This window comes from Mustelus asterias, chromosome 4 (genome assembly GCF_964213995.1).
Source record: "Mustelus asterias chromosome 4, sMusAst1.hap1.1, whole genome shotgun sequence".
Classification (NCBI taxonomy): Eukaryota; Metazoa; Chordata; class Chondrichthyes; order Carcharhiniformes; family Triakidae; genus Mustelus; species Mustelus asterias.
Genome location: NC_135804.1, coordinates 8,210,312 through 8,236,290, shown reverse-complemented (window position 1 = coordinate 8,236,290; position 25,979 = coordinate 8,210,312).

The following is a 25,979-nucleotide window of genomic DNA, read 5'->3' as shown; positions in this document are numbered from 1 at the left end:
CTGAGGGTTTTTTTTCCCAGATAAAATAATTCTCCAAGACAGTAACCATACTTCTGAAGCACTGAACTCTTTTTCCCACTGAGATGAGAAGATATTTAACACCTACTTAAATTAACCTGGTTGTCGCTGCAATGACAATGGTTAGAGTAGAAGGGACTTGCCATTATTATGGGGTAAATCGGACAGCAACGTCTGACATATGCACGTTTGTGGTGGCACAGTGTTTAGCACTGCTGCCTCACAGCACCAGGAACCCGGCTTCGATTCCCAGCTTGGGCCACTGTCTGTGCGGAGTCTGCACGTTCTCCCCGTGTCTGTGTGGGTTTCCTCCGGCTGCTCCGATTTCCTCCCATACTCCAAAGATGTGCGGGTTCGGTGGATTGGCCATGCTAAATTGCCCCGTGTGTCAGGGAGACTGGCAGGGTAAACATGTGGGGTTACGGGAATAGGGCCTGGGTGGGATTGTGGTTGGTGCAGACTCGATGGGCCCTTTGCGGCCTCCTCCAGGGATTCTATGATTCTAAATGTGGCAATCAGGAAGTTGCTGTTTGAGACGCCCCATTGTTCAGCAACTAAAGGTAGGTATTGTACTGCTGAAGCTCACAGTTTCCTCCGATATAGTGCGCCACACTAGTCTGCTCCTAAAATGGTCCCGACCCCTTCTAATCTTGTTGGAACAGTTGTCAAAATAATACTTCGCAAGCGGCAATTCAGACTTCATTGGGCAAGGGAGAAGTGCATTGGGTAAACAAGGCAACGGATTACCACAGAGCTCAGTGCTAGTTCCAGTCATGTTCAACACACATACAAATGACCTGCCTACACCCACTTCCCACAAGTTCATCTATGCTGCTGATGGCATCTGTTGTGCCACCCAAGCTCCACCCTTCAGCACTCTGGACCAGATCCTTTCAGTCGCAAATTTGATGCACTGCAAAATATGACGGGGGTGATTCTCCCAGCCCACTGCGCTACTGTTGTAGCACAGCAGGCCGGGAGATTCAAGCGGAGCTCATTTAGCAGCTCCACCGCTGGGCACCACGGCCTCCGTGAGTCTCTGGCAGCCAGATTTCTGCCGGAAATCGGCACGAAGCTGTATAAATTATGGACATACCTATTTAAATCTATTTTAAATATTGTTAGTGGGCCCGGGACTGAGGTCTCCCCCACCCCCACCAGGAATGGTTCACTCCAGCAGGGTTTGCTATAGCTCCCCGTTTGAAGGGGAGGGGGGGGGCAACCAAGCCCTCCCAGAGAGTCAGGGGTAAGGGGGTGGGGGGGTGGGTGCCCTCTAGGCATTGCCACCTTGGTGCCCTCTAGGCATTGCCACCTTGGCAGTGCAGCCTGGGCTCCTGGGGCAAAGTGCCAATGCTCAGGGGGCACCTTGGCATTGCCCACTGGGCCCTCCACAATGACAATAAGAATTGCACATTTAGATGGATTACTCATCCTTAATTGCTTTTCAGAAGACGATGATGAGTCATTTTCTTCATCCACTGCTGCCCCTCAGAATGCTCAGTCATATATTCAAGTTAGGAGTTGATAGATTTTTTTTCTGGTTACTGAGGTAAGAAGGGAAATCGTGATCATAGAATCATAGAATCCCTTCCATTTAGCCCATTGAGTCTACACCGACCTATGTTGTTATCTTATCCATGCCCCATCCCCATAACCCCAAATATTTACCCCGCTGAACTCCTAAACTACACGTCTTTGGATGCTAAGGGGCAATTTAGCATGACCAATCCACCTAATCTACACATCTTTGGACTGTAGGAGGAAACTGGAGCATCCGGAGGAAACCCACACCGACACGGGGGGAATGTACAAACTCTACACAGTCAACCGAGGCTGGAATTGAACCCAGGCCCCTGGCGCTATGAGGCAGCAGTGCTAACCACTGTGAGGCAGTGCTGTGGTAAAAGATCAGCCAGAATCTTGTTGAATGGCAGAACAGACTCGATGGACAAAAAGACCCATGGTTGTTCATGCCCTATTTCTGTTTTATGTTCAGCTAATAATTTAAATCTAACTTTTATTCCTTGCTTTACACGTCCTGGTTTGGACACCGCATAGCAAAGCGTGGAGACCAGTGGAGAAATTCAAACAATTACATAACTAATGGTACATGCGACCAATTAAAATATTCTTCAAAATTTGCAAGGAAACAGTCAAAGAGAAAAGCTAGCTGATGGTGAATCTCAGGAGCTACTGCTTCTAGATCTCTGGTGCCATTCAGATAAGCAGTGAAGGTATTCCGCAAAGGGCTCAAATATTCTTTGATTGATTTGATTTGATTTATTATTGTCACATGTATTAGTATACAGTGAAAAGTATTGTTTCTTGTGCACTATATAGACAAGGCGTATCATACATAGAGAAGGAAAGGAGAGGGTGCATACCATTCATAGAGAAGGAAACAAGAGAGTGCAGAATGTTGTGTTACAGTCATAGCAAGGGTGTAGAGAAAGAGCTACTTAATACGGGGTAAGTCCGTTCAAAAACTTGATAGCAGGGAAGAATCCGTTTTTGAGTCGGTTGGTACGTGATCTCAGACTTCTTTTCCTGATGGAAGAAGGTGGAAGAGAGAATGTCCACGGTACGTGGGGGTCTTTGATTATGCTGGCTGCTTTTCTGAGGCAGCGGGAAGTGTAGACGGTGTCAATGAATGGGAGGCTGATTTGAGTGATGGACTGGGCTACATTCACGACCCTTTGTAGTTTCTTGCGGTGTTGGACAGAGCAGGAACCATACCAAGCTGCGATACATGTTCTGTGATTCATGGAATCACAGAACATGGAGGGAGGCCATTTGGCCCAGCATGCTTGTACTGGCTTGATGTAGGAACTATCCGAGTTCCACATCCATTTTCCTAATTTCCCTGCATTTTTTTTCCCCCATCGTTTCAAGTATATATCTCCAAAAATAATCTGGATGGCTTTCATTACACGCAACTGAAGCATGATTTGAGTGGTCCCAGAGACAGATGATGCTGGTTAAGTCGTTCATGGTCTTGGCTGTGGAAGGTAGATCCAACAAACCCTACAGCACCTCCTTAGCCAACCAGCTGGTGTTGACTCACACGGGGTGAAAAGCAGGGATCAAATCTACACCAGGGATTGGAGTGGGCATACGTCAGTATGCTTTCACCATTTAATCATCAGTGGAGCTGAAATATATTTTTCAATTTTAGTTTTTAATTAAGAAAACCCACTGCTCACAGTTTTCACCACTCTCCAATCTCCATGTAGTATCTGTCAAATTTACTGGCTAGCTGTGAGGCCAATTTAACGAGATTCTGTCATTTCCTACATTGATTAGTTCTCAATTGGATTTCCTCGGATGGGGCTGGTGAGTTTTAAATCCTTTTCTTTTTTGCATTTCTGGGATATAATAAAACACGTTTAGGTATTTGGGGTTGTCAGAATTGGTATTAATGTTGTCTGTTCTGATCATTCCAGTTGTAAATCATGGAGGTTTGTTTGTTGACATGTTAAAATGCTTAAACAGTTTAAAAGGTTGAGCTTTTAATGCTGACAAAATCATTAAACATCATTGAGTCGCATGAACATATCAGGCAGTTGGAAAGTGCGACGAGTCGTCTGCATTTATGAATGGCAGTACAATTCATATTTTTTCAAAATTTATATCTGATCGATCTTGCTCTTGGAAAGTGTTATGTGGAGGCCATGTAAAGAAACACACAATAAAATACACAGGGATTGAGGCCAGCTGTGATTGATTGTGTGGAAGCAAGTCCTTGCTACTAAATATCCCCACCTGCAATTGTGTGTGTGTGTGTGCGTGTGCGCGTGTGTCTTTGTCTTTGTCCTTGTGTATGGAGGCAGTGGCATAGTGGCATTGTCACTGGACTAGTAATCCAGAGACCCAGGGTAGTCCTCTGGCGACCCGGATTCTATCCCACCATGGAGACGGTGGTATTTGAATTCAATTAAAAAAAGAAATCAGAAATTAAAAGTCTAATGGTTACTATGAGACCATTGTCAATTGTCATAGTAACCCACGGGAAATTTTCTGTCCTTACCTGGTCTGGCCTACATGTGACTCCAGACCAACAGCAATGTGCCCTCAGGGATGGGCAATAAATGCTGGCCAAGTCAGTAATGCCCACATCCCATGAATGAAAAGTAATAAAGTGTGCATGTGTGTTCATTCATGCGTGTCATTGTACTCTTACCTCTGAATCACAAGGTTCCAACTTCAAGTCCCACTCCACTGGTTTGAAAGCAGATATCAAGGCTGACTGTCCAACGCAGCACTGATGGTATGTTGTTATTTTCAAATGAGAGACAAAATTGAGAAATTGAAGTGAAGAGAGATTGGCAGTGATCCTGAGTGTTGTAGAGGGATCTGAGAGTCTTTGTGCATGAAGTCAGCGTGCAGGTACAGCAGGAAGGCAAATCAAATGTTGGCCTTTATTGCAAGGAGGGTGGAGTGCAGAGAGAAGCCTCACTACAGCTGTGCAGACATGGGTAACATCGCATTGAGATACTGTACACAGCTTTGGTCACTTGCTTAAGGTGGGACATTCTTATATTGGACACAGTACAGAGAAGGTTGACTGGGCTGATTCCTGAGATGAGGCCTTTGTCTAATGCTAAGAGGTTGAGTTGATTGGGCTTGTTGTAGTTTATAAGAATGAGAGGTGATCTTACTGAAATCTAAAATTCTGAGGAGGTTCTGAGCAAGGTAGTTGCTGAGAGGACATTTCCCCTTGTGGAGTAATCTGGAACACAGTTTCAAAATACAGGGTCTCCCATTCGAGGCAGAATTGAGGAGGAATTTCTTCTCCCTGAGGTTGGTTAGTCTTTGGAATTGAGCAGTGGAGTCTAGGTCATTGAATATATTCAAAGCTGATTTAGACTGATATTTTCTTTTGTCAAGGGAGTCAAGGGTTATAAGCAACAAAGGTCACAATCAGATCAGCCACGACCTCAGTGAGTGGTGGAGCAGGCTCGAGGAGATGAATGACCTAAACTTGTCTCTATTTCATATGTTATTTGCACCAATTGACCACTGTGTTTTGTATATTACAACATTGTCTGCATTTCAGAAATACTTCATTGGCTGTTAAGTATTTTGAGATGTATTTTGAGGGGACAAAGTAGAAATGGTCTGGAGCTTCAAGTCTTTAGGTGTCCAGATTATTAACAACCTGTCCTGGTCTCTCCATGCAGACGCTACAGTTAAGAAAGCCCACCAATGCCTCTACTTTCTCAGGAGATGAAAGAAATGTGGCATGTCGACTACAACTCTCACCAACTTCTACGGATGCACCATAGAAAGTATTCTTTCTGGTTGTATCACAGCTTGGTATGGCTCTTGCTCTATGCAAGACCGTAATAAACTATAAAGAGTCGTGAATAAAGCCCAGTCCATCACTCAAACCAGCCTCCCATCCATTGACTCTGTCCGCACTTTCCATTGCTTTGGAAAAACAGCCAGCATAATCAAGGACCACACGCACCACTTCTTCTGTTGGGAAAAAGATACAAAAGTTTGAGGTCACGTACCAACCGACTCAAAGAACAGTGTCTTCCCTGCTGCCGTCAGACTTTTGAATGGACCTACCTCGCATTAAGTTGATCTTTCTCTACACCCTAGCTATAACTGTAACACTACATTCTGCACTCTCTCATTTCCTTCTCTATGAACGGTAGGTTTTGTCTGTACAGCGCGCAAGAAACAATACTTTTCACTGTATGTTAATACATGTGACAATAATAAATCAAATCAAATCAAATCAAATCAAAGGCAATAAATTCAGGCCTAACCAGCAACATCCGCATCCCAGGAAAGAATTTTTAAAAAGCGAGAGTTCTAACACAGCGAAAAGTGATGGAAAATGTTTTTTTTCTGTATTCAGTTTACCTCTTAATTATTGTTTATATTTTTAAAGATTTTGTTAACTATCTGTTATGGCTAAAGACTATAATTAGCAGCTTACAATGTATTCCAGTTGTAATCATGACAAATATTTTTAACACAAAATGTGATTTTCCATGATTGTAAATTGATGGAAAAACCACAGTGCTCCTGCCACTCAAGGCAGTTGGTATCTTCTGCCCTTCTCCCATGTTGGTCTTCCCCATGCAATTCATTATTTCCCAGATGGGAAGTTTGTTTCCAAAAGTCTGCCTCTTTTTACTGCAAGGCTTAAGCAAAGGCAGGGAACACATTGCAGGTCATCACTTCGGTCAAACAGAGTAGGAGAGAGTGAGGTAGGCCAATAAATAGTGACTTCAAGCTTGTATTTTTAGAGTCTCTGTATTATAGGAATAAGGAAAGGCCGGGGGATTGTCAGAGCTCTACAAGCAGTGAAATAGTGGCAATGTCACTGGACTAGTAATCCAGAAGCCCAGGCTAATGCTCTGGGGGCATGAGTTCAAATCCCTCCATGGTAGCTGGTGGCACAATGGTTAGCACTGCTGCCTCACAGTGCCAGAGACCTGGTTCGATTCCAGCCTTGAGTGACTGTGTGGAGTTTGCATGTTCTCCCCATGCCTATGTGAGTTTCTTCTGGGTGCTCTGGTTTCCTCCCACGCTCCAAAGATGTGCAGTTCAGGTGCATTGGCCCTGCTGAATTGTACCTTAGTGTCCCAAGATGTGTAGGTTAAGGGAATATGTGTGGTTATGGGAAAGGGCCTGGGTGGAATCCTCTGCCAGAGGATGTTGGTGCAGACTCGATGGGCCAAATGGCCTCCTTTTGCACTGTAGGGATTCTGTGATTCTAAATCTGGAATTAAGAACTAGTCCCAGTAATGGCAATCATGAGACCATTGTCAATTGTCATAAAATCCACCTGATTGACTAATGTCCTTCAGAGAAGGAAGCCTGCCGTCCTTACCTGGTCTGGCCTGCATGTGATCCAGCTCCACAGTAATATGGCTGCCTCGTAAATGTCCCCTTCAATTGCCCAGTGAGTCATTCAGTTATATCAAAAGTCAGAAAAGAATGAAAGCAGACTGACCAATCAGCACCATCCTAGACAACTGAACAACCAGCCCTGTCAACCCTGCAAAGTCCTCCTTACCAACATCTGAGCCCTTATGCCAACATTGGCAGACCTGTCCTACAGACTACAACCAAGTAAACAGCCTGACTCAACCTACTCGCTGAATCATACTTTTTGAATAATGTCGCAAACTCCAGAATGACGACCCCTCAGGTGGAGACAGAATGGTGTACAGTCAGGAAGAAGCTTCCTTGATTCCCTGACGGTTCTCAATATTGACTCTGGACTACAAGAAGTCTCGTGACATCAGGTCAAACATGGGCAAAGCATCTTGTTACTGATTGCCACTGACTGCTCACCGCACCCTCAACCCCCTCCACACACTCCTCACCCCTGTCCCTCAGCTGATGAATCCATGTTGAACACCAATGGAAAGAAGCACTGAGGGTGATGTTGTTCTTTTGATGTCACCTGAGAACTCATTGTTAGTGTGGAAGTGAGTCATCCTTGACTCCGTGGGGCTGCCGAAGAAGAAGAAGAAGAATAAAGCATTGGATTAGTGAGCGAGAGGCCCAGGCTAAAGCCTGGGTTGAAATTCCACAAAGGCAGTTGGTGGAATTTGAATTCAATCAATAAACTTGGAATAAAAAGCGAGTCTCAGTAATAGTGACCACAAAAAGTAACATGAATTGTAAAAACCCACCTGGTTCACCTGGTTAGGTGCATTGACCCAAACAGGCGCCGGAGTGTGGCAACTAGGGGAATTTCACAGTAACTTCATTGCAGTGTTAATATAAGCCTTTCTTGTGACTAATAAGTAAATAAATAAACGTTAATGTCCTCTGAGGAAATAAATCTGCCATTCATACCCACTTAGGTCTACCTATCATAAGAAGGCTTACAACACCAGGTTAAAGTCCAACAGGTTTATTTGGAATCACCAGCTTTTGGAGCGCTGCTTCTTCATCACTCACCTGATGAAGGAGCAGCACCCTGAAAGCTCGTGATTCCACATAAACCTGTTGGACTTTAACCTGGTGTTGTGAGACTTCTTACCATGCCCACCCCAGTCCATCACCGGCATCGCCACATCATGGTCTACCTATGGAAGAGAGAGCCACTCAGCTGGAGGACAACTAGGGATGGGCAACAAATGCTGGCCTTGCCAGTAATGTCCACCTGCCGTAAAAGAATAAAGGCAAAAAACAAATGTCAAAGGCTAGGAATTCTGTGGGCAAGTAATTCAGCTTCAAACTCCCCAAACCCTGTCCACTTTTTACACGGCACAAGGTGTGTGGTGGAATACCCGCCACTTTAATAGGTCCAAATTTCTTTCTTTAAATGGCCTTGGTGTCATACAAATTTTGTACTGGTGAATCAGACTCTGTAACAGACAGCACTAGAGCCCTCATCCCTAATTGCTTCAAATAAATTATGACATCTTTATCATACCCTTCACCACATAGTGAAGATTACCAGGTCAGGGTTCAAGTTAATTCTGCTCTGTTCTGTGTGATGAATGCGAGAGTGACCTGCATTAGCTCATTCATCCATGCAGCCGACAACAGAAGCAACAACTTCCATTTCTAAAGTGTCTTTAACATTGTGAAATGCCCCAAGCCACTTCACAGGACTGTTAAAGAGTAGAATTTGATGCCAAGTCTCATAGAGATATTGGGACAATGTGCGAGGAATGTATTAAGAAGTATCTTAAAAACAGAGAAACAGGTAGAGAGGCAAAGAGGTTTGGGGGTGTGGGGGCCAGGAGTGTGGTGGGCATGGGAGGGGGAAAGAATTCAAGATTTTTCATCTTGGTTAGAAACTAGAAGCAGTAGTCGGCCATTTGGCACTTCAAGCCTGCCCTGCAATTCATTTTGATCATCAAATTCACTATCCTGATGCCCGCTTCCTCCCATATCCCTTGATCCCTTTAGCCCCCAGAGCTATATCTAATTTCTTGTTGAAATTAGACAACATTTTGGGGGAAGTGATGGCCTAGTGGTATTATCACTGGATTATTAATCCAGAAACTCAGCTAATGTTCTGGGGACCCGGGTTTGAATCCCGCCACGGCAGATGGTGGAATTTGAATACAATTTTTAAAATCTGAAATGAAGAATCTACTGATGATCATGAAGCTATTGTCGATTGTCGGAAAAAACCATCTGGTTCACCAATGTCCTTTAGGGAAGGAAATCTGCCGTCCTTACCTGGTCTGGCCTACATGTAACTCCAGAGCTACAGCAAAATGGTTGACTCTTAACTGCCCTCTGAAATGGCCAAGCAAACCATTCAGTTCAAGGGCACTAGGGATGGGCAATAAATGCTGGCTATTCAGTGATGGCCATATCCCATGAATGAATAAAAAAAAAGGTTTTGGCCTCAACTACTTTCTGTGGTAGTGAATTCCACACATTCACCACCCTCTGGGTGAAGAAATTTCTCCTCATCTCCGTTCTAAGAGGTTTACCCCTTATCCTCAAACTATGACCCCTAAGTTCGATGAAGACATGACCATCAAGAGGATAGAATTGGAGGAGTGGACTTCGGATTGGATATCAGATTGAATCTCAGATCGAATCTCAGGTTGGATCTTGGATTATGGACGGCACGGTGGCACAGTGTTTAGCACTGCTGCCTTACAGCGCCAGGGACCGGGTTCAATTCTGGTCTCGGGTGACTGTGTGGAGTTTTATGTGTTCTCCCTGTGTCTGCATGGGTTTCCTCCGGGTGCTCCCATTTCCTCCCACACTCCAAAGGTGTGTAGGTTAGGTAGATTGGCTATGCTAAATTACCCCTTAGTGTTCCAAGGTGTGTAAAGTCGCCATAGTCCCAGATGACTATAGGCTGTTCTCCCTTTCGAGGGGGAGAGCTGACTGATGGTGATTTAACCTGAGAATCCCACACCTCAGGTGAAGGGCAAGGTTGAGAAGGCAGGGCCATCATGAATAAGCTCAACTGATATGGGAACTGAACCCAAAGATATGTAGGTTAAGGGGATGAGTGGGGTAAATATGTGGGGTTACTGGGATAGAGTGGAGGGTTAGGCCTGGATAAGATGCTCTGTTGGAGATTTGGTATGGACTTAACGGGCAGAATGGCCTCCATCTGCATTGTAGGGTTTCTATGATTCTATGATTTGATCTCAGATTGAATCTTGGGTGGTTGTACTTACATTTCCTCCGACACAACATCCATCTTTTTCTTACAAGTACATTCTGAAAGTTGACTGTCTTGTGTTAAAAGCTTTCTGTCCAATATTCTTCACAACTTGCTGCTTAACATTCTGCACTTGAGAACTAACATAGAGATTGACTATTTTTGCTACATTGGCTCTGCAAAGCTAGATGCCAGTCAGCAAATAATAATCTGCTCAGCAATAAGCCGCAGTGCCAAACCCTCTCAGTTATAGTTCCCCAGCTGACTAAAAATATGGCGTTGCTTTCAGAGTTCCAAGTTTTTAATGGTATTAATGCTGATGGGAAGGGAGGAAAGCTTGTAATTCTTCTCATGGACAGTTACAATGGAGGAGTGATAGAATGCAGTGCAGTTGCTGCAAATGGGCAACTGTGGATATTTTGTCAGCTGTTCTTCGCTGGTCTTTGGGACGTGGTTTGAAATAAGACGGTCTAAGATGCTCAGCAGTTGCATGGTGCGTTTGAAAAAAGGCAGAGTCATCATCGAGTAATACATCCTCTTCAGCTTGTCGATTGAGTAATGAACCCACGACAATGGGTCAGAGACCGTGATGGCATAAATTAGGGATGCCGCACAGGTAAAAGTGATGCTGCAGAAAGAAAAAAATTCTGCCCGTTATTTGTGAGAATTCCGGGACATTAGTGATGACGCTTTAAATCAGAGGCAATAAATTTAAGATAATTGGGACAATTTTTAAAGGTCGTGCCCAAATAAACCTGGGGCTGCGCGTAGACAAATCTTTGAAGGTGCCAGAACAAGTTGAGAATAATCATCTTGGGAACCTTGACTTTATTATTAAGACAGAGAGAAAAGAAATAAGGTGGAAATGCTAAACTTTTATACATCACAGGCTTGGCCGAAGCTGGAGTACTGTGTCCAATGCTGGACACTTAATCATAACAGGGATGTCAAAGCTTACGAGAGGGTGCAGAACTGATTTACTGAACTGGTATCAGGGATGCAGAGCTTCAGTGATGTGGAGAGATTGAGCAATCAGGAGTTGTTCTCCTGAGAGCAGAATATATTAAAGAGACATTTAATTAAAGTGATCAAAGTCTTGAATCATTTTAATAAAGTTTATTTATTGATTAGTTACAAGAAGGCTGACATTAACACTGTAATGAAGTTAGTGTGAAAATCCCCTAGTCGCCACACTCCGGCGCCTGTTCAGGTACACTGAGGGAGAATTTAGCATGGCCAATCCACCTAATCAGCACGTCTTTTGGACTCTGGGAGGAAACCGGAGCACCCGGAGGAAATCCACACAGACATGAGGAGAATGTGCAGACTCCACACAGACAGTGACCCAAGCCGCGAATCAAACCCAGGTCCCTGGTGCTGTGAGGCAGCAGTGCTAACCACTGTGCCACCGTGCCACCTTGTAATAGGGTAAATAAGGAGAAGCTAATTGCCATTGTGCAAAGAAAGATAGTGGTGTAGGGAGTCAAGGAGAAGACAGTGAAGTAGATGTATTGTCACTGGACTAGTAATCCAGAGACCCAGCTAAATGCTCTGAGGACCTGGATTTGAATCCCACCCACAGCAGATAGTGAAATTTGAATTCAATAAAGATCTGCAATTAAAAGTCTAATGATAACTATGAAACAACTGTCATAAAATTAAAAAAAGAATGAAATCTGGTGTGGCCTATGACTCCAGACCCTCAACAATGTGGCTGATTCTGAAATGACCGAGCAAGCCACTCAGTTCAGAGGCAAATAGAGATGGGTAACAAATGCTTTGATAGGATGCCCATACCCAGTAAAGAATGAAAACATCAGGTTAGTAACCCGAGGATTCAGATTTCAGGCAATTGGCGAGTGAGTGAGATGGTGAGGTGAAGATAAATTTGTTCTGATCGGAAATGCACGATCTGAAAGGAAGTGTTGCAATTATACAGAGCCTTGGTGAGGCCACACCTATAGTGTTGTGTGAAGTTTTGGTCTCCTTTTCTGAGGAAGGATGTTCTTTCTTGCTCTCGAGGGAGTGCAGCGAAGGTTTACCAGGCTGATTCTGGGGATGGTGGGATTGATGTATGAGGAGAGATTGACTAGGTTAGGATTGTTTACGTTGGAGTTCAGATGAATGAGGGGGGATCTCATAGAGATTATAAAATTCTAACAGGACTAGACAGAGTAGATGCAGGGAGTATATTCCCAATGTGGGGGGAGTCCAGAACCAAGGGTCACAGTCTGTGGATTCAGGGTAGACCATTTAGGACGGAGGTGAGGAGACATTCCTTCATCTAAACAGTGGTGAGCCACAGGAAGTGGTTGATGCCAAAATATTGAATGTATTCATGAGGTGGCTGGATATAGCACTTGGGGTAAATGGGATCAAAGGTTATGGGGAGAAAGCAGGATTCGGTTATTGAGTTGGACGATCAGCCATGATCGTGATAAATGGCGGAGCAGGCTCGAAGGGCCAGATGGCCTCCTCCTGCTCCTATCTTCTATGTTTCTATGTTTGTATGAAGCAGATTTACTGGTAGCTTTCAGAAGGGAATTGGATGTGTATTGAAAAGAGACAAGGAGGAATGAGACTCATTGGCCAGCAAGTTCAAAGAGTCAACAAGGACAATGATGGGCTGAATAGCCTTAAGTGCTGTAAGATTCTTTGATTTTAATGTTTTAATGCCCCTTTTCATTACATAAAAACAGAAAATGCTGGAAAATGCAGCATCTGTGGAGAGAGGAACAATTAATGTTTTGAGTTTTTATGACTCTTCTTCAGAGCTCAAGAGGGATAGGAATGTGATGGATTTTATACCATGGAAAAGGTGAAGCAAAATAAAAAAGTTCAGAGCATTGGGGAGACTTGACAAAGATATCACAGACACAAATGACATGTTAATGATAGTGTTAAAGACTAAAGAAGGTGCTAATAGCAGCCTAAAAGTTAGATGGCAGAATGTGTTAACAGCAGAATAAGAGTCAATGCTCTCTGAAAGCAAAACATCAGAATAAGTTACAGACTGGCCTGTGGAGAATGGCTTTGTGGAAATATCAAAGGAAAGAAATGTTTAAAACATTGATGAAAATGGAGGACAGAGTTCATGGCCTGGAGCTGTTGAGCTCAATGTTATGTTCACATGATTAAAAGGTGCCCAATCAGTCACTGAGGTGCTGTTCCACCAGTTTGTACTGGGCTTCACTCGAACATTTCAGCAAATGTGAGCAAGTTTCCATAGTTGCCTTCTCTGTTCAACAGTCAAAGTAAAGCAGTGTCATTTCACTCACTGTTCCCTTCTAACACCACGCTGAGTTCAAATTGCACTGAGCTACATTATATGAGATGCCAGATTTCCCAAGCGCCTGGCTAAAATGTGCAGAGGAGGCAACCAAGGAGAACATTGACTTGCCCTTTAATGGTGGAGAGGTTGGAACTCTACCCTCTGGGTCACGTAGTCCCACATCAGAGAGTTGCCGGCCATTCTGGAATCTGGGGAACTTGGGGAAATCATAATGAGCGCATTTACTCTCTCTGTAGCTATTTCTTACATAATCCCCGGATGTAGGCCATTAGTTCATGGGCATTTGCTACATTTAGGTTCCTTAAATATTTTTCCTTTTCTTTTCCATGATGTCAATTACCTTAAAGGTTTTCACTCTTTTTAGCTGCTAGCTTGTTCTCTGTTTCTGGTATGTAAGTTATATTATCTATCATGTCATCTGCCATGGTGGCAGCATGGTTAGCACTGCTGCCTCACAGCGCCAGGGACTCAGGTTCAATTCCAGCCTTGGGTCACTGTCTGTGTGGAGTTTGCACATTCATCCTATGTCTGCGTGGGTTTCCTCCGGGTGCTCCAGTTTCCTCCCACAGTCCAACGAAGTGCGGGTTAGAAGGATTGGCCATGCTAAGTTTCTCCATAGTGTCCCAAGATGTGTAGATTAGATGAATTAGCCATGGGAAATGTGTGGGGTTTCGGGGATAGCGGGGGGGGAGAGGGCCTGGATAAGATTCTCTGTCAGAGAGTTGGTGCAGACTCGATGGACTTACTGGCCTTCTTCTGCACTGTAGGGGTTCAATGATTCTGTTGTGAAGCTCGACGCAAAATATTTGTTTAAAATTTCTGCCATTTCTCATTCTCCATAATTTCTCATCTATGTCTGCCTTTAAGAGACAAATCTCTTCATTGCTAGATATTGTAAAAGTTATTATAATCTATATTAATATTCTAGGCTTACTATTCCAGGTTTATTCAAGATTCTGTTTTTCTCCCTTCCTTTTATCAACTTTTTGATGGCTCTTTGCTGCTTTGTGAAACCACTTTCCAAGGAATGCCCATTTCTTATGTATTTTGTATTGTTTCCTTAAATGTTTTCCATTGTTTGTTTATCGCCATACTTTTCAAACTATTTACCACAGGCTTAGCCAGCACCCACCTCATACCTACGCAATTACATAGAAACATAGAAGATAGGAGCAGGAGGAGGCCATTCAGCCCTTCGAGCCTGCTCTGCCATTCATCATGATCATGGCTGATCGTCCAACTCAATAGCCTAATCCTGCTTTCTCCCCATAACCTTTGATTCCATTCGCCTCAAGTGCTATGTCCAGCTGCCTCTTGAATATATTCAATGTTTTGGCATCAATTTCTTCCTGTGGTAATGAATTCCACAGGCTCACCACTCTCTGGGTGAAGAAATGTCTCCTCACTTCCGTCCTAACTGGTAGACCCTGTTCAGACTATGACCCTTGGTTCTGGACTCCCCCACCATCCTCCCTGCATCCACCCTGTCTAGTCCTGTTAGAATTTTATGAGTCTCTATGAGACCGCCCCCCCCTCATTCGTCTGAACTCCAGCGAAGACAATCCTAACTTAGTCACTCTCTCCTCATACATGAAGATTCTAGGTGGTAACTGGAGCATTGTATCTTGTGTTCAAAATTAATGTGGAATTTAATTATAATATGATTGCTTCTTCCAGTGGTTCTTTTATTATAAGATGCCTAATTAACCCTGCCTCATTGTGCAATAATCTAACATAGCTTTATTGCCATTTGCCTCCACAAATAAACTATTATAGGAAAATGTAACAAACTCACCTTCCAGCTCACTTTCATCAATTTGATTGGTTCAGTCTCTATGAAGATTAAAGTTTCCCATAATTATTGCATTGCCTTTGTAACAAGCACTAATTATTTATTGCGTAATGGTTTGTCCGATGGTTTGGGGCTTGCAAACTGCTCCTTTTGGTGTTTCCTGACACTTGCTATTCCTAGGCTGGAATGTTATCACCGTTCATGCCACCAGGCATTTTCCATCCCGCTACGGGGAACGGAAATTTGGCTGGCATCTAAATTCTCCAACCTCACGGCAGTGGGAACATGGCGTGAATGGTCGGTAAGATCACGCCTCTAGTCTTTGCCCAGACTTCCTGATCCCCTGAGACAAGATTCTTTCTCATTACTGTCATACAATCATAGAATCATACAGTGCAGAAGGAGGCCATTCGGCCCATCGAGTCTGCACCGACCACAATCCCACCCAGGCCCTATCCCCATAACCCCATACATTTATCTTAACTAGTTCCCCCTGACACTAAGGGGCAATTTAGCATGGCCAAACCACCTAACCCGCACATCTTTGGACTGTGGGAGCACCCGGAGGAAACCCATGCAGACACGGGAAGAATGTGCAAACTCTGCACAGACAGTGACCCAAGCCAGCAGTACTAACCACTGTGCCACCATGCCACCCCATGCTGCTGTCCTTATGTCATCCTTTATCATTAGAGCACCCCCTCCCCCTTTTCCATTTTGTTTGTCTCTTCAAGATGTTGGGGTATTTATGTCCCCACCTTGGTCACCCTGAAACCACAGACTGCATTCGAGAAGGGAACATGGATTCCTGGTTGCCACACCTCCCCCCACACCCCTCTATTCCCAGACTCAGTTTCCCTGGAAGGAAAGTTTGCCAGAAGCTGACACGACCAGAACAAGCCGGGTGGGTCTGGGCTAAATTGGCGAAGATTAGACTTCTGCCCTTATTGGGAGCAAGCTGTTAGCCAATCTGATTTCTTTCAGCTCCGTTAGTCCCGGGAGCTCAGTGGGTGCTGCTGGGACAACAGGAAGCAGCACCAAGTAGATCATGGCTGCCCAAGAAAGGTAAATCCCAGGGGTTTAAAGTGGAGAAGGATCCTACAGTCCAGGGAATTGGTGGGGGTGGGTGGGAGAGAAGTGTTGTTGCAGGATTGGAGAGCAGATAGTGCAAAAGAAAGTGGGGTAGGGGTTCCTCTTGATGAGGTGTGTATAGGGGGAGAGTGGGGGATGCGGGTGTTTCCCTGAGGGCAGTGGAGGCATCCCTCGAATAAGGTGTCCCCTCATTCCTTCCCATCCTTTTCCATGCAGGCCAGGGAGAAATTGCCTGCCCAGTCCCTCCCACAGATCCACTGCACTATATTACGGTGTGCACCGTATATTATCCAGGCCAATGGTCTTGCTAACAAGTCAAATTGACCTTTACTTATTTATTCACTACTGGCAGACAGGCTGCCAATTCTGGTGACTGCCCACTTGATGCATTATGAGGTCAGCTCGAGGGCGGGTGGCGCAAACACACCTAGCGGAACATGTAAAGTCGAACCCCATGTCTCTGTAATGGCCAGTAGATCTATCTAACTTATCTCCATTTGTGCTGCTCATTCATCTATCTTAGTGCATTCAGATGAAGAGCCTCTTGTTTCACTAATTGCAATATCAGCATGGACCACATTCACTGACACACTGTTCCAATGAAACTCTTCTGCTCCTACCTGCTTCATTGAACCTGTCTTTACCAACTTCACTACACTGTTCAATTGTCTATTAGCCTATGCCTCTGGATTACTAACCTGATAACATTATCATTAACCTCTCATGCCATCAAGACACTAAAAAGCCCACTTCTGTCCTGATGTTCCTACATTCCTCTGTTCGGAGATTATCTTTCTAAACATTAATAAGGTTTTGTCTTTTGGTATGGAAAGCTCTCTAAATAAAGCAGTGAAATGACCAGTGGAACATAGAGACAGGAAAAGGTCATTGAGCCCAAACCAAATCATTGAATCATTGAACATTTGTCTCTACCAGGTAGATGCAGAAGATCCCACGGCATTATTTCAGTGCAGAGCAGGGGAAAAATTGGGGCATGGTGGCACAATGTGCAGCACGTGGCACATGGGCGGCACGGTGGCACAGTGGTGAGCACTATTGCCTCACAGCGCCAGGGACCTGGATTCAATTGCCGGCTTGGGTCACTGTCTGTGCGGAGTCTGCACGTTCTCTCCGTGCCTGTGTGGGTTTCCTCCGGATCCTCCGGTTTCCTCCCACAGTCTGAACGATGTGCTGGTTAGGTGCATTGGCCGTGCTAAATTCTCCCTCAGTGTACCCGAACAGGCGCCTGAGTGTGGCGACCAGGGGCTTTTCACAGTAACTTCATTGCAGTGTCAATGTAAGCCTACATTGGGCAAGTGCGAGGTCGTACACTTTGGAAAAAAGAATAGAGGCATGGACTATTTTCTAAACGGTGACAAAATTCATAATGCTAAAGTGCAAAGGGACTTGGGAGTCCTAGTCCAGGATTCTCTAAAGGTAAACTTGCAGGTTGAGTCCGTAATTAAGAAAGCAAATGTAATGTTGTCATTTATCTCAAGAGGCTTGGAATACAAAAGCAGGGATGGACTTCTGAGGCTTTATAAAGCACTGGTTAGGCCCCATTTGGAGTACTGTGAGCAATTTTGGGCCCCACACCTCAGGAAGGACATACTGGCACTGGAGCGGGTCCAGCGGAGATTCACACGGATGATCCCAGGAATGGTAGGCCTGACATACGATGAACGTCTGAGGATCGTGGGATTATATTCATTGGAGTTTAGGAGGTTGAGGGGAGATCTGATAGAAACTTACAAGATAATGAACGGCTTAGATAGGATGGACGTAGGGAAGTTGTTTCCATTAACAGGGGAGACTAGGACGCGGGGGCACAGCCTTAGAATAAAAGGGAGTCACTTTAGAACAGAGATGAGGAGAAATTTCTTCAGCCAGAGAGTGGTGGGTCTGTGGAATTCATTGCCACAGAGGGCTGTGGAGGCCGAGACGTTGAGCGTCTTCAAGACAGAAATTGATCAATTCGTGATTTCTCGAGGAATTAAGGGCTATGGGGAGAGAGCGGGTAAATGGAGTTGAAATCAACCATGATTGAATGGTGGAGTGGACTCGATGGGCCGAATGGCCTTACTTCCGCTCCTATGTCTTATGGTCTTATGGTCTTACTTATCACACTAATAAATAAATGCCACAGTATTGGTTCTGGCTAGAAAAATGGTGGCCGGAATTTTACCGCCCCACCCGCCACGGGAATCGGAGGAGGTGAGGGGCGGACAATAGACAGGTCTGTTGACCTCGGGCGGGATTTTATGGTTTTGCGATGAGCGAGGTTGGAAAATCCCGCCCAGTGTGTTTCGGTTGGTTTTCACTCCAGATCTTACCACACTCTTTCACAACAAAATGGCTGGGTGTGTTGTCATGAAGGGGCGGGGACCCATCATGCCGGCAAACCCAGCTGCACTGAGATTGTGGCACCATATTTAAGTGGTCATGATCAAACTAGAAGTAACTGTCCCCCATCCTCACTCCAGCAGGGAACTCTCTAAGAGGGTTAGACAGAGTAGATTCAGAAAGAATGTTCCCAATAGTGGGGAGAGTCCAGAACTAGGGGTCATAGTTTAGGGATAAGAGGTAAACCTTTTAGGATTGAGGTGAGGAGAAATTTCTTCACCCAAAGGGTGGTGAATTCACTACCACAGAAAGTGGTTGAGGCCAAAATGTTGCCTGATTTCAAGAAGAATTTAGATAAAGCTCTTGGGGCTAAAGGGATCAAGGGATATGGGGGGGGTGGGGGGAAGGGGGATCAGGATAATGAATTTGATGATCAGCCATGATCATAATGAATGGCGGAGCAGGATTGAAGGGCTGAATAGTCTACTCCTGTTTCCAGTTTCTATGTTTTTCTCTCTCTCAGAGGCTCCCCACAACCCTTCCTTGATCAGAGACAGCATTCACCCCTGCACCTCCCTACCCTGATTGGAGCTGGCATCTCACCCCCCTCCCCAGCAGTCAATGTTGGCACTGCACTCCTCCCCCCCACCTCATCATTCCAAACATCAGACCGCTTTCCCCCAAGCACACATCTATTGCCAGCAGTCCCCCCCGCCCCCCCCCCCCCCCCCGCTCCACACCAAAATGATCACTGCCGGCATCCCCATCTGCCACGCCTGCTCCCATCCATGACCACATATAGATGAATGGCACCCCCCCCCCCCTCCCTCCTATCTGGGTCCCATTGGGTTCTGCACTGGTTCTGCCCTCTGGCACAGGTTGGCACTGCCTGGTTGGCATAATGCCTGGCCACAGCCTGGACAAGTCCCTTTCTTCTGGGGGCTATTTTCACCTCTATGTCCCCCTTCCTCCCCCTCCCCTCTCCGAGGGGAAGGGGGGGAAGTGGGGGGAGGGGGGGGGTGCAGGACATCCTCACGATAGGTTCATGTCTGGATGAAGCCGTTGTAAGCCAGTTTGATAATATGCAGGGGGCTCAGTATGAGGCAAGTGTGTCTGGTGGTGGGGGGGGGGTGTGCGCGGGGGCAGGGGGAGACTTTTAATCATATGGAAATTTACGGTAATGTATGTAAATCAGGTTCATGACCACTATGGGCGTGGATCTGATTACATCACCAGCGAGGGACGGCAGAATTCGAAAATTTCAATACTCTCGAGTATTGCCAGATATTGAAGGCCCCTCAGTCGATCCTGCAGACAGTGAACACGGGCTCAAGATCCTGCGTTAAGTCTCCATGTTTATGAGAAACTGGGGAATGATTAACAGTTAAGGTCTCACAAAGTTGAAGTCCAGGCTTCCCTGGCGTCCGAGTGAGAAACAACCTTGTCTGGCTTGGTCCTGCGTCACACAAAACACAAAAGTTCAAGATCTCAGTCAATGCAGAGTCAACTGACATTGGCCAGAGTGCTTGGCTTCAGTTCCTTAGTATTCTTAGGCCAAGGGGTTGAGAAAGGCAGGGTGGATTTTTTTCCTGAATTGCTGGAAAAGGCATGTATGTGAGTGAGAATAACATTGGATCAAGTTCACCTCACAGTTGAATAGCTTCCTGACATTCCTGTGCCCAGCCTTTCTTTGGTTCATTCTTGGGATGTGGGCATTGCTGCCAAAGGCCAGCATTTATTGCCCATCTCTAACTGCCCTTCAGAAATTAGTGGTGAGCTGCCTTCTCAAACTGCTGCATTCCATGTGGTGTAGCTGTTTGCACAGTGCTATTAGCGAGGGAGGTCCAGGGCTTTGATGCAGTGACAGTGAAGAAACAGCGATATAGTTGCAAGCCAGGATGGTGTGTGCCTTGTTGGGGGGGTGGGGGTATCTGCAGGTGGTGGTGTTCCCATGTGTCTTCTAACAGGGCGACACGGTGGCACAGTGGTTAGCACTGCTGCCTCACGGCACCAGGGACCGGGTTCAATTCTCGGCTTGGGTCTATGTCTATTTGGAGTCTGAATGTTCTCCCCGTGGCTGCATGGATTTCCTCCAGATGTTGTTCCTCCCACAGTCCAAAAGACGTGCTGGTTAGGTGTACTGGCCATGCTAAATTCTCCCTCAGGTAAACTTAAACTTTAAAGCTTGTCCTACTAGGTGGTAGAATCATAGCATCCCTACAGTGCAGAAGGAGGCCATTCGGCCCATCGAGTCTGTACTGACTCTCCGATAGGGGACCCAAGCCTACCTCACTCCCTATCCCGGTAACCCCACGCATTTACCCTGCTAATTCCCCAACCTGAACATCTTTGGGTATTAAGTGTCAATTTAGCTTGGCCAATCCAGCTAACCTGCACATCTTTGGAGGGTTGGCAAGTGACAGATGATGGGTGACGGATGGTGAGTTTGGAAGGTGTTGTCGAAGGAGGCTTGGCGAGTTGCTGCAGTCTATCTTGCAGATGGTGTATTCGTAAACATTCATAAAGAATGTTCTCGGCAAATAAGAGGAAAAACAAGGATGTGTTTACTGTGTCCCCTATGAATTTGCTCATATTCTATTTAAAGTTTATTTATTATCATAGAAGAATCATAGAAACCCTACAGCACAGAAAGAGGCCATTCGGCCCATCGAGCCTGCACCGACCACAATCCCGCCCAGGCCTTACCCTCATATCCCTACATATTTACCCACTAATCCCTCTAACCTAAGGTTAGGACACTAAGGGCAATTTTAGCATGGCCAATCAACCTAACCTGCACATCTTTGGACTGTGGGAGGAAACCGGAGCACCCTATTAGTCACAAGTAGGCTTACATTAACACTGCAATGAAGTTACTGTGAAAATCCCCTCGTCGCAACACTCCAACGCCTGTTCAGGTACACTGAGTGAGAATTTAGCATGGCCAATGCACCTAACCAGCACATCTTTTGGACTGTGGGAGGAAACCAGAGCACCCGGAGGAAACCCACACAGACACGGGGAGAATGTGCTGAATCTGCAAAGACAGTGACCCAAGCCAGGAATCGAACCTGGGTCCCTGGCGCTGTGAATCAGCAGTGCTAACCACCGTGCCACCGTGCCACCCATGTTGCTCACAGAAGCGGCCAGGAGACTAAGACTCTGGGGCAATCCCAGAGGGTTGGGAACCCTGCAGTTCTGGTCTCATAAGCAAAGAGCAGCCCCCATGGCAGGTTGTACGGGTCCACCAAATGGAACACCAACAAAAGGAGTTCGCACCTCGGAGGAGGCAGAGAGGGAGCAAAACAGAAACAGAGAATTTAAAAAGTACCATCAGGTTCATTCTGCTTTTAAATATTCACTCGATGCTGTATGTTTTTTAAGCAGGTAATTGAGGACTTGGGAGGGGAGAGAGAAATGTTCAGCTGGTGGGAGATCGCAGGCAACCCAGCGAAAATAAAGTGGATGCTCAAAGCATTTTATTACAGTTGCATTTCCACCTGACTGGATAATGCTAAATAAACTGTGTGACCTACTGAATAATGCATGCACCCCGCTGAGATAGCGCACACAACTAAACTTGGTATTGTGACATACTTTTGCAGAGAGCAAGCCCCTGGTCCAGTCAACCAAATAAGTAAAAATTAGGTAAATAAATATTTATGGCTAATGGGCTGTTCAGGAGTTTTTCACTTTATTCTGACTCTATTGACTAAAGCAAATCGATTTTGTGTTGAAAATCAAATGAGATGGTTCCACCAAAAAAAACCTTCATCGCAGCGATTGGCTAGATGTTACTGGATCTGTTTAATGCTGCTCGACCAGCAGGCATCGACACTGCTCAGCCATTTGAAGCTTTACTGAGATGATTGGAGGTTGTTTGTCACCATATGGCGCTTACTACCTGGTTCCTAAAATCCAATTGGGTACAAATTTGTTAGGCCGCACTTGGAATATAGTGTTCAATTCTGGTCACCACACTACCAGAAGGATTTGGAGGCTTTGGAGAGGGTACAGAAAAGATTTACCAGGATGCTGCTATGAGGAGAGGTTGGAAAAACTTGGTTTGTTCTCACTGGAATGACGGAGGCTGAGGAGAGACCTGATAGAAGTCTACAAGATTATGAGGGGCATGAACAGAGTGGATAGTCAGAAGCTTTTTCCCAGGGTGGAAGAGTCAATTACTAGGGGCCATAGGTTTAAGGTGCAAGGGGCAAAGTTTAAAGGAGGTGGACGAGGCAAGTATTTTACACGGAGGGTGGTGGGTGTGTGGAACTCGCTGCCGGGGAGGTAGTGGAAGCAGATACGATAGTGACTTTTAAGGGGTATCTGGACAAATACATGAACAGGATGGGAATAGAGGGATATGGTCCCCGGAAGGGTCGGGGGTTTAGTTAAGTCGGGCAGCATGGTCGGTGCAGGCTTGGAGGGCTGAAGGGCCTGTTCCTGTGCTATAATTATCTTTGTTCTTTGTTCTTTGCTCTTTGCTTTTTGCTCTTTGTTCTTTGTTCTTTGTTCAAATCACTGTCAGCATCGTTATCGCATGGATGTTCTTTTGGATCCATTCATGGGACATGGGTGTCGCTGGCTGGGCCAGCATTTATTGCCCATCCCTAGTTGCCCTTGGAGGGCAGTTGAGAGTCAACCACATTGTGTAACACATTTGTAGCCTCACTCTCTTATTTTTTCACAAACATTGGTCCGTCCCTCCAAAACGCAGAACAAAGAATTTGCATTTCTACCGTGCATTTCACAAATTTCGGAAACCTTAATGCTCCTTCCAGTCAATCCAGTGCACACACTATTTTGATGCTGGAAATTGGAATTAATTTGTGCCATGATATGTGGCATGGGGTTTTACATTCACCTGAAAGAACAGCCAAGGTCTTAGTTTATCACCTCATCTGAAAGATAGCGGGGACGATCATATCGGCTTGTCAAGCCGGTTGATAGGCGTAGCGAGCTGGTAAGATCGGGCAAGAGGCAAAAACCCGGGCTCGCGTCCGCTTGCCCGTCTCGCGCGATGTTACCGGCCCTATTCTGGTGGAAAAATCAGCCCAGAAAGAGTGTGATGCTGATTTAAATATTCATCAGGTAATTCCACCGTGATTAGTGAGTCCTGGATGCAATCGTATTGACAGATCTCTCAGTGTACTGGAGATTGGAGCGCCTGCACAATAGCACACCGAGAGCTCAGCAGCCGGCTTCCTAGCATGAATAGGCTCTGCCCACTACTCCTGCTGGCGAGAATCAAATTTTGCCTCTTTTTTTCCCTAAGTGCTGCACAATTGCATCTGGGGCCTCGACCAAAGAATGGACGCCATTCTCTCCTGTTTGGTACTTAGAGCCTTTTTGGTAAAATCGACCCTGAGATCTCTGACAGTGCAGCTTTTCCTCAGTACTTCACTGAAAGGGAAATTGAACATCCAGCTTCTTGATTCAGAGGCAAGTGTACTAGCAACTGAGTCAAGTTGGTTTCATTGAAGTTTATATCAAAGTCACTTCACCATTGTAAACAATAACAGCCAATATGGAAGAATTGTCCAGTGTGCTGATGTCTGGCCTTAATTGTGCGCTGCAGGAAAAAGGTTTAGGCTCTGTTTTCATGTTACCAATTAGGACCAATGGAGGTGGGACCAGAACAAGATAGCCACCGAGTGACATGCCCAGATTTCCCATCTCCATTTCTGGCCTCAGCTATTTTCACGAGACCCTAAGACCATAAGCCATAGAACAATAAGCAATTTGGCCCATCAAGTCTGCTCTGGAAAACAATGGATAACCTTAAGGATGATCCTAAATAACTAGTCAACTGAATCCTTGAGATTTGATTTTATTTGGTTTGATTTGATTTGATTTATTATTGTCACATGTATTAACATACAGTGAAAAGTATTGTTTTTTGCGCGTTATACAGACAAAGCATACCGTACATAGAGAAGGAAATGAGAGAGTGCAGAATGTAGTGTTACAGTCATAGCTAGGGTGTAGAGAAAGATCAACTGCAGGCAAGGTAAGTCCATTCAGAAGTCTGACAGCAGCAGGGAAGAAGTTGTTCTTGAGTCGGTTGGTACGTGACCTCAGACTTTTGTATCTTTTTCCCGACAGAAGAAGGTGGAAGAGAGAATGTCCGGGGTGCGTGGGGTCCTTAATTATGCAGCAGGAAGTGTAGACAGAGTCAATGGATGGGAGGCTGGTTTGCGTGATGGATTGGGCTACATTCTCGACCTTTTGTAGCAAGTGCAGCAAGAACAAAGAACAAAGAAAATTACTGCACAGGAACAGGCCCTTCAGCCCTCCAAGCCTGCACCGACCATGCTGCCCGACTTAACTAAAACCCCTACCCTTCCGGGGACCATATCCCTCTATTCCCATCCTATTCATGTATTTGTCAACTCGCCCCTTAAAACTCACTACCGTATCCACTTCCACTACCTCCCCCGGCAACGAGTTCCAGGCACTCACTACTCTCAGTGTAAAAAATCTGCCTCGTACATCTCCTTTAAACCTTGCCCCTCGCACCTTAAACCTGTGCCCCCTAGTAATTGACTCTTCCAAGGAAATTACCAGCTCTCAGTCTCATAGAAACAGAGATGATCGGAGCAGGAGGAGGACTTTCGGCCCTTCGAGCCTGCTCCACCATTCATCACGATCATGGCTGATCGTCCAACTCAATAGCCTAATCCTGCTTTCTCCCCATAATCTTTGATCCCATTCGCCCCAAGTGCTATACCTAGCTGCCTCTTGAATACATTCAATGTTTTTGGCATCAACCACTTCCTGTGGTCATGAATTCCACAGGCTCCCTACTCTTTGGGTGAAGAAATATCTCCTCACATCCGTCCTAAATGGTCTACCCTGAATCTTCAGACTGTGACCCCTGGTTCCCACCATCAGGAACATCTCCCTGTATCTACCCCTGTGAACTTGAAAGATATTGATGAAAATAAAGGATGTTGATAAAAGCAAAGAATGTTGTCTAGCATAAGAGCTCACCATGCATCCCACAGGCCCCACTATTTTATGGTATAAATATTGAATCAGGCAGTCAGATTTTGAGCTTATGGATTCACTCTAATATCTCTAAAGGTGCTGTGATAGTAGTTTTCCCCTTAATTGAGATGGAGGTATTTTACGAGACTTGGTAGCATTCTACACCAGAATTTAAGTTAATACTACTTTAAATATTGATGGATATATTAAATATCTACAGCATCACTAAAACTTGAATTCTCTACTAGAAACAAGATTATTATTGTTTATCATCAAACTATCAAAGACATGCCATGGTTATAGAGGTGGAATTGATGGTTCTTGTAGTAGAG